At 39.9% G+C, this 10,871-nt stretch overlaps 1 long non-coding RNA gene across 1 annotated transcript; it reads left to right on the top strand.

Moving 5' to 3' along the window:
• Nucleotides 1-6,021: 6,021 nt before the first annotated feature.
• Nucleotides 6,022-10,547, top strand: LOC126637823 (uncharacterized). The gene is made up of 3 exons (XR_007628447.1): nucleotides 6,022-6,303; nucleotides 9,679-9,881; nucleotides 10,217-10,547. It is a non-coding gene; the product is annotated as an uncharacterized LOC126637823 (long non-coding RNA).
• Nucleotides 10,548-10,871: the final 324 nt, after the last annotated feature.

Here is a 10,871-nt window from a genome sequence, read left to right on the forward strand (position 1 = left end):
TAAAGGTGGCAAATAGCACGTCAAGATGACTCTCAACAAATTCAGTTACCATGTAGAAATAATTAAGTGGAGGAAAAGCACAACAGGTAAAAAAAATTACTTTTACTAAGAAAAGAGACAACAGGAACTGACTGCTGTTTAAACACAGAGAAATTAGGAGAAAAACACTGTGCATAGGGAATCTGTAGATTCCCTGTCTTTTTTAACTTCTCAAGGAAAGGCCATATTTCCCTTTTTGTGATTGTTGAAATTCATCATTTTTCTCCATAATGGAGAACAATAAATAAACAAATGACAAGATGAACTTATATTCAAAAACTTTAGTAGGAAAATGTACTTATACTCTTCTCCTGTCTAAAGAAAAACATTAAAAAAATTCCCAGTTTCATCATCATATTTTTACAAAGTTTATTGGCCTGCTTTAAAATGTTTGGTGTAACTTTATTAGGCTGATGTGGAAGAGTTCACTGAAAGAAACTGAAATGTTGACTTTTTGCATATCCCTGTGTTTTTGTTGCTTTCTAGAAGTGGCTCCTGCAGTGGAAATCAGTTCCTTAATCTCCTGTTACCCACTGAGCATCCCAGGTGAGGGCTGAGAAACGTCACAGTCGTTCACCTTCACTTAGCTAGAGTCTATCTCAGACTGTTAGTCTTGGCTTGCCCTCCAATATCTATTAAAAACCCAGCCAGCCATAAAACTCTCACTGCCCTAATTAGTATTTTGGAGTCTACTCATCTTCTTTCCCTTTCAACTTTGAGCGAATCTGGCGCTCGTGCCCAGCCCGGGTTCACAGCCGTAGGAATAAATCCTTCCATGGAGGGAGTTTCCCTATTGCCTAATTTGCTCCTCCTGATGGGGAAAGAATCACCTCCAAACCAAGGTGTTAATTATGTCATTGCTTCTGTGATACAGCTGCTGACTTCACTTATTCTCCTTAATAACCCCCACTAACTAATGACTTGGCTGCTGTTGAACTGGCACGAAGTGGCAAACTCCGTGAAAGGGCTCCACGTGCCCACAAGCCATCTAAACCCTGCAATCTTAAAAGCAGATTGGACTTTTATCTTCAGAAGGAAGTTCTGTGTAATAACATTTACTTTTCTTGCAGGTGTCAGTGAAAGGGCTGAAGGATTTCGCTCCAGCTGCGTCGTGGTTTCGTTTACCCCTCAGTAAAAACAGACTTTGGGGATTTAATCTGGTAGTTTTTCTCAGAAGAAACTAAGATTGCTTGTCTACAGATTCAGAGATGGAAAGTTCTGGTTTAACTGCCTTTTTTTTTTTACTTTCTTCTTCATTTTTTTCAGGGTTCTGCGCTCGTGGTATGTCCTAATTAGTTTTTAGGTAAATTAATCTTCAAGTGACCCTAGGAGGTGGGAAGTTAATTCTCACACATTCCCTGTTTCTTTCTGACTGTCTAATTATTCATGAGTGTTGTAGGGGTTATGTTCTAGAAAGGCAACCCAGCATGGGGTTAAGCAGTGCCCAAACAGAGGAAGAAGGGTAAGAAATTACCATATTTTGACAGGCACACAGCTGCTTTGAGGTTGTCATTCTCCAGTTTTCATTTCTGTCCTGTTGGTGTTGTAAATTATTAATCCAGCAATGATTACCTGTACAACCCTCTGAATTTCCAAAGAGCTCTGTTAATTTGAACTAACACACCTGTCATGTGCTCAAGAGAAGTTAGGAACTCAGAGCCAGATTTTCCCTTGCGTTCTGCTGCTGCATTTTGCTCATGAGTCAAGGAGTTTGGCAGGCAGGCAGGAGGATAATTTTGCTGTGAATTAAGCAGGAAAGACTTGTGATACAGGCTGGGATAAAGCTTTTTAAGAACAGAGGAAAATGCTGGCTCGGGTACCCATAAAGAACCTGTACCCAACTCAGAAACAAAGTGAAAATTCTGCAAGGCACCACTGTTTGAAGGACAAAACTGAGAGTGCCTAAAAATGATAAGGAAAGAATTTAAATAAAAAGTTTTGGGGAATGCAAGGAGTTATGAAGATAGTTGTGAAAGAAAAAAATAAATGCTGCAGAAATTTTGTAATATACTTAAAAGAGTATAATTGAATTTTGGGGATATCTAATAAAATAAGTGAACTTGGAGGATAAGTGATGTCATCAGATCATGAAAAAAGGAAGACAGGCTCTCTGGAAAGATGGAAGTTGAAGCCAGACAGGCAGGATTGGGAAAGATTTGCATTATTTTATCTTTTTCATTTGCAGTTGCTGGAGTTGTGTTTGATTTGCAAGAAGTAGAGGTGGTAAAATGTGTTCAGTGACTGGCAGAAAAAATGCCCCAACAGTACAGGTTCAATACTTACAGTCAGAATTGGGAGGGCATAAATGCCTCAGTGTAAAATAACCTTATTAATTTGGAAAAAAAAACCAAAAAACCAACCAACATGGGTTGTATTTACTTTCTCTGAGTTTTTACAGCAAAACTTTTGACTGTTCTAAAACCAAAATGTATTGGTTTAGTTTTGTTCCCTGTCAACCTTAGAGTAGTTCAAGATTGAAAGACTGAAAGAGCAAATGTAAAAAAAAATGTTTTCCCACCTTCTTACCTTTTGACCTTTTTGGAGAAAAAAAGCAAAGTGTGTCTAGGGTTGAGACACCAAAGAGATGAGCTGTGTGAGGAAGAGACACCAAGGTGAGTGAGAGGGATCTAAAACCCAAAAGTCAGCTTTTATCTGAATGCAAACTGGAACAGAGCAACATTTGAAATGGAGAAAGCTCAGCTTGACAGATTAAAATGACAGAGCTCTCACCATTTTCATGCAGGACCCTCGAGGTCTTTCTCAGTCCAGCGAATTTCAGTGTGTTTCTTGTTTGCAGCAAGTTCCAGCTCTCAGTCCCTCTGGGGCACTGTTTTCTTTCCACCACTTCTAAAGCTCGACTCTGCATCTGCTCCCTATCAAACCCACCAGGCTTGTGTTGCAGGCTTATTGTTTTCTGCTGTTTTTCCCACCTTGTACTGCAGGATCTGCTTTTTCCTCATTGATTTCTGCACTTTCAGTTGCTTTACAAGATGTAACAACTCCTGTTGGTGCCAGAGGGTCTCACCTTGGCCACAAGGATGTGAACACAAACCTTCCTCCTGCCTGCCCCGCTCAGCCTTTCAGCACAACAGAGCACACCAACCAGGCAGATCCAGATCCATCCTGTCCCTTCCCAGCACCTGCTCCCTCCCACCCTCACTTCTACACCACTGTACACAAATTATTACTAATATATTTTTTTTTATAAAAGGACCACATTAATAATTTGATAAAGCTTTCCATTATTGCTTGGTCAAAGAGCCTCTGTTCGTGACGTGATTTATCCTGTGACAGTTTTGAAGGTGGTTTTAATTGTGAATATCCTGAAGAATGGCCCAGTACTGATCACTGTAAAGAAGCAGATGAGTTTGTCCATCCGATTTTCAGGCATTCAGGTGATTCTGGAATTAATAACATCTTTGCCTGTTGGCTCAGAGAACAGAGGAGGCCACTGGATTTTCAGTGACGACAGAAGAAAAGCTGAGGATGTGGGTGCAGGAAGGTGATGTTAACTAAAATAAGTGAACAGGTAATTAACTTACAAACTCATCAATATTTCTAAGAATTATAGACAAGGCCACAGAAACAAACCAGCCTTCTCTGTGTCATTGTATTAGGAACCAGCCCAGGCAGAATTTATTTCTCAAATGGTGAATAACCCCCGATTCCACTGCATCCTCCTCTTGTAAAAATCAATGCAATAGTATAGCTTTCTTAAAAGAAAATAAAAAAAGAGAGAGAGAGAAAAGCAGCATCATATCTTGATGATTTCTTAAGAGATCTCTTCTCACAGTTATAGGTATGTTAGAAAGGAAATTGATGTATCTTCCTTTCTTCTTTGTGTGTTCTTGGTACCACAAGCTGTGCACAGCATGCTTTCAATTAATTTAAACTAACTTTCCATCTGCTCCAACAAATGTAGGATTTGAGTGAAAGACACTATGATGGAGTGACATGAAATGTGCTAATAGCAACCACTAATGTGAGAGCCAGTCTTCTGTGGAAAATGTAATATCCACAGCACTCCCTTTCTACTCCATATTAAAGGCTCACTTTAGTGAAAAATGATTATTGTTTTCAATATTTGCCTAATCAAGATGGGAAACAAAAGCCTTAGCGATGGAGGGAGTGATTTACATTTTACAGAGCACTGGTAAAGTGAGGAACAGGATGTATCAGATCGATTCCTTTTTAATTGCTGCTTTCATCAAGCTTTATGGTATGGAATTATTTCATTACGTTTCTAGACTTAAAACAAAGGCACAAAAATGCTGAATATGATTAGAACTCGGGAAGCTCTGGCTTTCTTATCAGTTTGATCAGAACACTGTGTATTTTGCAAATATTCTGGTTTGTTTTTTTTTTTTTCCTCACAAATTAAATTCCAACAGAGGTATTTAAATTAGAAGAGCCAAGGCCACAGTAAAACAGCCACAATGGCAACATTCAAGTAATGACACAGACTAAATTATAGTAACTGTGTACAGTAAAAGCCTTTTGCTACTAAATGTATGCACTTTACAGACTTTACAGTGCAATTCTTTGTGTGAGGGTTGTAGTGAGGGGGTTTTGTGCTCTTGAGGTTTTTTTTGGGATGTGATGACAGGGTTGGGTTTTTTTTTAGTATAAAGTAGGAACTAACTGTGATTCTGGCACCAGCCTTTTCAAGCAATAACCATTTAAAGCCATGTTGTAATTAAATTCTACCTGCAGCCCAACCTTGTTCCCAATTGAACCCTGGAGAATAAGTTTATGGCTTTTTTTTTTTCCCCCCCAGTTTAAATCAGCACATAAATTTGCAAAGTGGAATTAATTTTGGGCCCTGTTTCCTCCTCCCCATATTTCTCACATTAAGTACTGTACTTTTAACCCTCGCTGGCCTCCTCAATTGATCAAATAAATGCAAATCAAAATTCCAGACTTGGTGAGATGCACAGGGAACTGCGGTGGCACCGTTTCCTTGAGCAACAGCAAGTAAAAACAATAACCTGCTCCTTGATAATTCATGTCTCAAACTCCATACCGCTTGCACTAAAGAGCAGGGTTCACAGAGGATAATTCCCTGTGATCCTGTGCAGATTCATGGAAAGTGATGCCATATTTTCAATGCAATAAGGACAGATGCTTCTCAACTGCTGCTCTGTAGCTGCCACCTCTTTCACCTCAAGCACTGGCAGCTCTTGGTTTGTGGGCTGTTTTTTGTTTGGTCAGCTCTGTTTTGGTGGGGTTTTGAAGCCTTTTTTTTTTTTTTTTTTGGCAAGGCTGAGCAAGAGTTGAATTGCAGGTGTCATCATAGCTACCTAGAGATCAAAGAGCATAAGGTACCCAGGGGATGTAGGAGAGGGTTTCTCCTTCAAAGTGAGAAAATAAACATTGCATTTCTTTCTTTCTTTCTTTCTTCCTTTTCCCAGGACTGGATAAGCACCTACCACCTGATATCTGGCATCTTACAGCAGTGTGCCCTCATCACCAATTTATGGCAATTTTTGGGGGTGACATTGCTGGCTGGAGCTGTTCCACTCTGCAGAAAAGAATTACAGATTTCCCAGGGCAAGATGATACGTGAGCAGAAACCATTTAATTTCCTTTAGTTCCATTTTAGTTTGCTGCAAACAGACCTCAAGCAATGAGGCTGGAAAGGTCTCTAATACCTTTATCTGACCAACTGAGAGAGGTGAGCAAGGAAAAAAAATGGACATTCCTTTGGACATACAGTGAAATCACTCTTTCTTGATGTTTAGCAGAGATCCTCCGTGTCCAAAATCTTGTCTCTTCTCCAAGTTGTGTCACATGGTCTAATGAAAAGTGTTAACTTTCCCTCCAGACCTCTCCTCCCTATTATTCTGCAGGATGTTTATACACCTACAGCAGATAATGTCCCCAAGAATTTATATGCTCAACCTGAAACCCTCGTAAGAGAAGTAATTAGACAGGCCTAATTAGAGCTGGCATGACAAAATTTATGTCCGTAAACCTGCCCAATTCTGCCCAGAAAGGCATTTTCAAAGGGCTCTGACTGCTGGATTAGTCATGCTCATTTTTCAGGTGGTGTATACAACTGTAGAATATTTAACCACCATTAAATGTTTTTCCAGCTGGAACTGTTTCGTGCAGAACTCACCCATTTAATCAATTTATCTCCTTCGTCGTGAGGTTACAACTGGTGTGACTGCAAAGAAGGGAGAGAAAAGGAGAAAATGAGATGCTCCATTAGAAAACACCATTCAGAAGTGACAGATTAAGCCACTTGAAATGAAGGCAAACGTGAGTGATTTGAAGGATATTTTATTTTATTCATAAATTGGATCATTGGCTGAAAAATAATCACTTGGTCCATCAAAGGCACAGCCCAGAAATGAGGTGGAGAGAGGAGTTAACAGAGGATGAGTAATGGAGGTAAGAGATCAAGCATGCAGGGATGATAATACAAGTTATTTAACACAGGAAACAATGGCAGCTAATGGTAATTAGCAGTAAAATGGACACATTTTTTCTCCTTAAAGATCTGGTGTTGGTGTCAGTGGGACTTGCCTGAATGCAGATCTGAAATGCTAACAAGAAAGCAGCAAAGAATTGTCAGAGCATCTCTTTTAGAGGGAGAAGGGAAGTCGAAGAAGATTAGAGGAAGAGAGATGAAAAAGGAATGTATCAGGAGAAATGTGCAGTCTTCATGTGTGTTTTGAGATCTCTCCTGTGCCCAGCAGAATAAAAGCCCCTCGTGAATGTAACTCTAGAGATCAAATTGCATGTTTTTAGCCCGTAGGTTCCAAATCACACAACAAATTGTTGTGAGATTAATTACACTCCAGAAAACAGTCCCTTATATGGGAGAAAACATCCTGAGTAATAACTCAGATGTTATTTTCAATATTATTTTGGGACATGATAAAGAATAATACATATTTATATTTTAACCTGCCTATTACCTGGATCCAGCAAATTGCCTGGATCCATTATCTGGCTTTTCTGCTCTGTTTCTTACAAGCTTAATTTGAAAGAAGCCATACATATATGGTATATATACATTAATATATGGGGTGTGGGTGCCTAACTCTGCAATCTGTAAAAGTAGAAAATATTTTCAGACACAGGTTATTCTATGTAGCAAATAAGAGGCAATAATTCAGCTATCAAGGATTCAATATTATTCACTCAGTCTGTCCTATCTCCATCCTTAGGAATGCTTATTCCTGGCAATAATTCTGTGCCCCAGTCCTGAAGGATGTGAAGCACAGGATTTCACATTAAGTACAGCTGTTTGTGGCTAGAAAGACATGTCACTCTGAGGCTTCCAGATTCAAATGAGAACTTCAATTTGTCTGGTATTAACATAAAATGCAAACACACCATCCTACTGTCAAAGCAGTTAAATATTCAGGAGTAAGACCGTGGTTAATAGCACATTAATCATTAACCATTATTCAGAGATAGTTTGGATCAGGCTGGAGGAATTATGGAAAGTATAAATGAGCTCTGAAAAAAATCAGCTGAGTTTGAAAAGATGTCCCTTCAGAGCCCCTTTATGAAGATATGAATAAGAGCTGGGTTATTTTGTTTTTTAGGGCTACACTCATTCCTATGTGAATATAGATGTCTTTTAATTTTATAGTAGGCCACTGGTCATAAAGATTTATTTATAATGCAGGTAATGGCTGAAAACATGTAATACTTTTTAAATTGTTTTAGGCGATGAGTTTAACTTCCCAGTCTAAAAATATTGACTGTAATTATTAAATGTTTAAGGTATTCTATGGTTAAAAGAAAGGTTTCTGGTGCATTGTTTATCATTTTCTTTGTTCAGCTTAATTTTCTTATTTTGAGGTATTGTTTTTTGTGGAGGTTTTTTTGTGTTTGTTTTGGGTTTTTTTTTAAGCAAATCCTTCTTAGATGATTCTGATACCTCAGAGGTAATTATTAAGCACCTGGCTTATATAAATTGTTGTCTTGATTCACATTCAACCAAACCATAATTGTAACATGTAACAGAAGGTTTTCTAGGATTCTGTTAAAATGCCGAGGTATTTGTGTGCTCCAGTTCTTCATATTCTCAGTTTTGTCTTGGTTCGTGTGGACTGCTTTTAAATTAATAAACAGGCTCATGGTGGGCCCTAGATAAGGTGCAAAAATTATGCTAAAATATGCAGCGATAATTGAGTGTCAGTTTAAGAACATGTTTCCCATTGAACAGGTGCCTGTTGTTTCCTGTGAACCTGAGGCTATGGTTAATACACTGTTAACAGGTTCCCAGGAGCTGCCATGCAGTTCACTTCACACTTGGACATTGCAATATTTGCAACAATTCACAGAGTTCAGAGATGTCCAGGAGCCTTTGGAGGGACAGCCAAGCGAAATGCTAATAAGGAAAACAGAGCACGAGTATGAGCCAGGATTTGGCTCTTGCTAGGCTCCATCAGCACTGCACAGCACTGACATGAAAAAAATAATTCTTTCATCTCTTACAGCCATAAACCAACAGGGATTTGATTTATTTATTAACAAAGAAATAACAATAAAATGCGAAGGAAGGTTTGAAAGAAGCCCACTGTGTTAGGCCAGTGACATGTCTCTTGAATTAGAACCTGTGAATGGGTCCTGCATCACACCACAGCTGTAGAGCACAGCAATCCAACATCAGATCAGTGTGTATCACCCTGCAGAGCCATCTGCAGTTCTGCAAAGTGTGGGGGGAAATATCGGTGAATGAAGCTGAGCTGATTCACAGCCTGGTGCTTTGGTGTAAATGCACCAACTACATCAATCTGTGCGGGTGTAAAGCAACAGAAACAGCCAACTGGACTTCCAAAACCTTAGATCAGTCAAGCATCAGATGCTAAAAACAACATCTTAGACCTGTGCCTTAGTTTTGGTTGCAACAGTAAACATGAAAGTTGTTGCTGTGTAATGAAAGACTGACCTCCACAGGGCAGAAATCAGAGCTGGCAGCTTTGGGGAGTTCCCACCCAGATACAAGACCCAGAATTCCAGGGAAAAGGCTTGAAACACCAACACCACCATCAAAATTCAGGTTGGCTTTTAGTCTGAAGCCCATCCTGGGTTTGGGTGTAAACAACTATTCTTAGCAAATCTCTGCTACTTAACAGTTTACATGATGTTTGTGCTATCAAAAATGAGGGGCAAGTTTTCACCATCTTGACTCCTGAGACAGCCTACTTCTAGACAGGTTAACTGCTGGATTGAGTGCTTAAAAATCAAACAAAAACAAGAGTCTAGCAGCCTTCTTCATTGGTGTTTCCTTAAGAGATTTGGCATCCTTCTTTCATGTCAATTATGAGAAGGAAAGCAAAACACTTTCCGTGAAAGTCTGGTTTATAACCAGTAAATGTTTTCTGACTCACAAGACATTGGCCAGCTTGTAAGGATGGTTCATGACACAGCAGCCTTGGGGAGAACAAACTAACAGGGATCTCCCAGGGGGAAAAGATGCTGCATGGCTGAGGAGCAAAGTGGGCTGAGAACTCCATTGTTAAGTCTTGGAGTATTTAAAAGTTATTTGTTTAAAGGAAAGATGCAGAGTGCTTAGAGTGGGTCTGAACAGAAACAAAGTGAGGGATGACTCTTATGGGGGCCATATATGAATCTATTCACTTTTTTTTTTATTATTATTTTTTTTTTTCCCAGGAGTGTTTTTCCAGACTGTGTGAAGACCCACATTAGAAAAGACTCCAGTTTCCTCCCCCACCCCCATTTCCTTTGAAACTAAAACAAAAAAATAGGACTCTCATCAAAACCCTGAAGTAGGAGAAAAATCCATCTGCTCAGCTAATGAAGATGACTGGTACAAGTCTGTGCTGATGACTGTCCCCACCTTCATCTCTTTAAAGGTATCAGAATTGCCCCAATTCCCATATTAATTAGTCTACAGTGCTGCTTAATTGCATCATAGTTTTTTTTTCCTTTTTCCCAATGAACTGAGCTTTTAATGAGTATCCACTGTTTAATAACCAATTAAAAGAATAGCCTACTATTTTGTGTGTGTGTAATAATGAAGCTCATCACCTTAACTGCTTATATTTATATATATATATACATACACATTTTGTTACTCTGATTTGAACAATTAATCTATTACACTCATGTATCTCTCTTTGTTAAGTGAGTTATACCTTCCCTAAATAATGGCACTTAAATGCACATGATGCCTCCCTCCCTTATTCAGCTTAAGCAGGATAAGACACAAAGAAGAGCTGCAGTAGCAAGAGGAGTTTGGAACTGAAGAAAGACCTGAAGAAAAGAAGCCTTGGGTTGGATCCCCTCAACCCCAGAAGACAGAGTTGAGTACAGCACACATTTGCATTGGCTTCAGGTGCTCATTTGCTGAAGAACAAAGTGCCAAGGAACAGAAATTAGGAGTGTGAGAAAGCACAGCAGCTCACCAGGTGTGCAGGTGAGGACAGACAGCTACGATTAAAAGCAGGTTCATTACAGAGCTGATAAGGGAGTAAGCCCTGATGGGTCTTTAACGAGGTGCCCAGCTGGAGCACCAGTGCTGGATGTCAGTGCATGGAAAACAGGATGAGAACTGTCTTGAGTGAGAAAGAGGGGGGAAAAGCCCAACCAAAACAACCCCCTTCAACATAACAGTGTTGTTCCCTCTGCTGGGGGTGGGTGTCTAATCACCTCGTAGCCATTGCTGATCAGCAGCACAGCAGAATGTGGGGCCCAACTCACACATCGGGGCTGATCCCAGCTGTGATACCTGGCAGGATTCTGGGGCAGAGGCTGACTCTGCTCAGCTGGCACATGGCAACAGGGCTGCCAAAACTCCTGCCCTGTGTCTGGGGGCCGAGGTGGCAATCCGTGCTCTGGGAAGG

Source organism: Myiozetetes cayanensis, unplaced genomic scaffold (assembly GCF_022539395.1).
Source record: "Myiozetetes cayanensis isolate MyiCay16 unplaced genomic scaffold, myiCay2020 scf16, whole genome shotgun sequence".
NCBI lineage: Eukaryota > Metazoa > Chordata > Aves > Passeriformes > Tyrannidae > Myiozetetes > Myiozetetes cayanensis.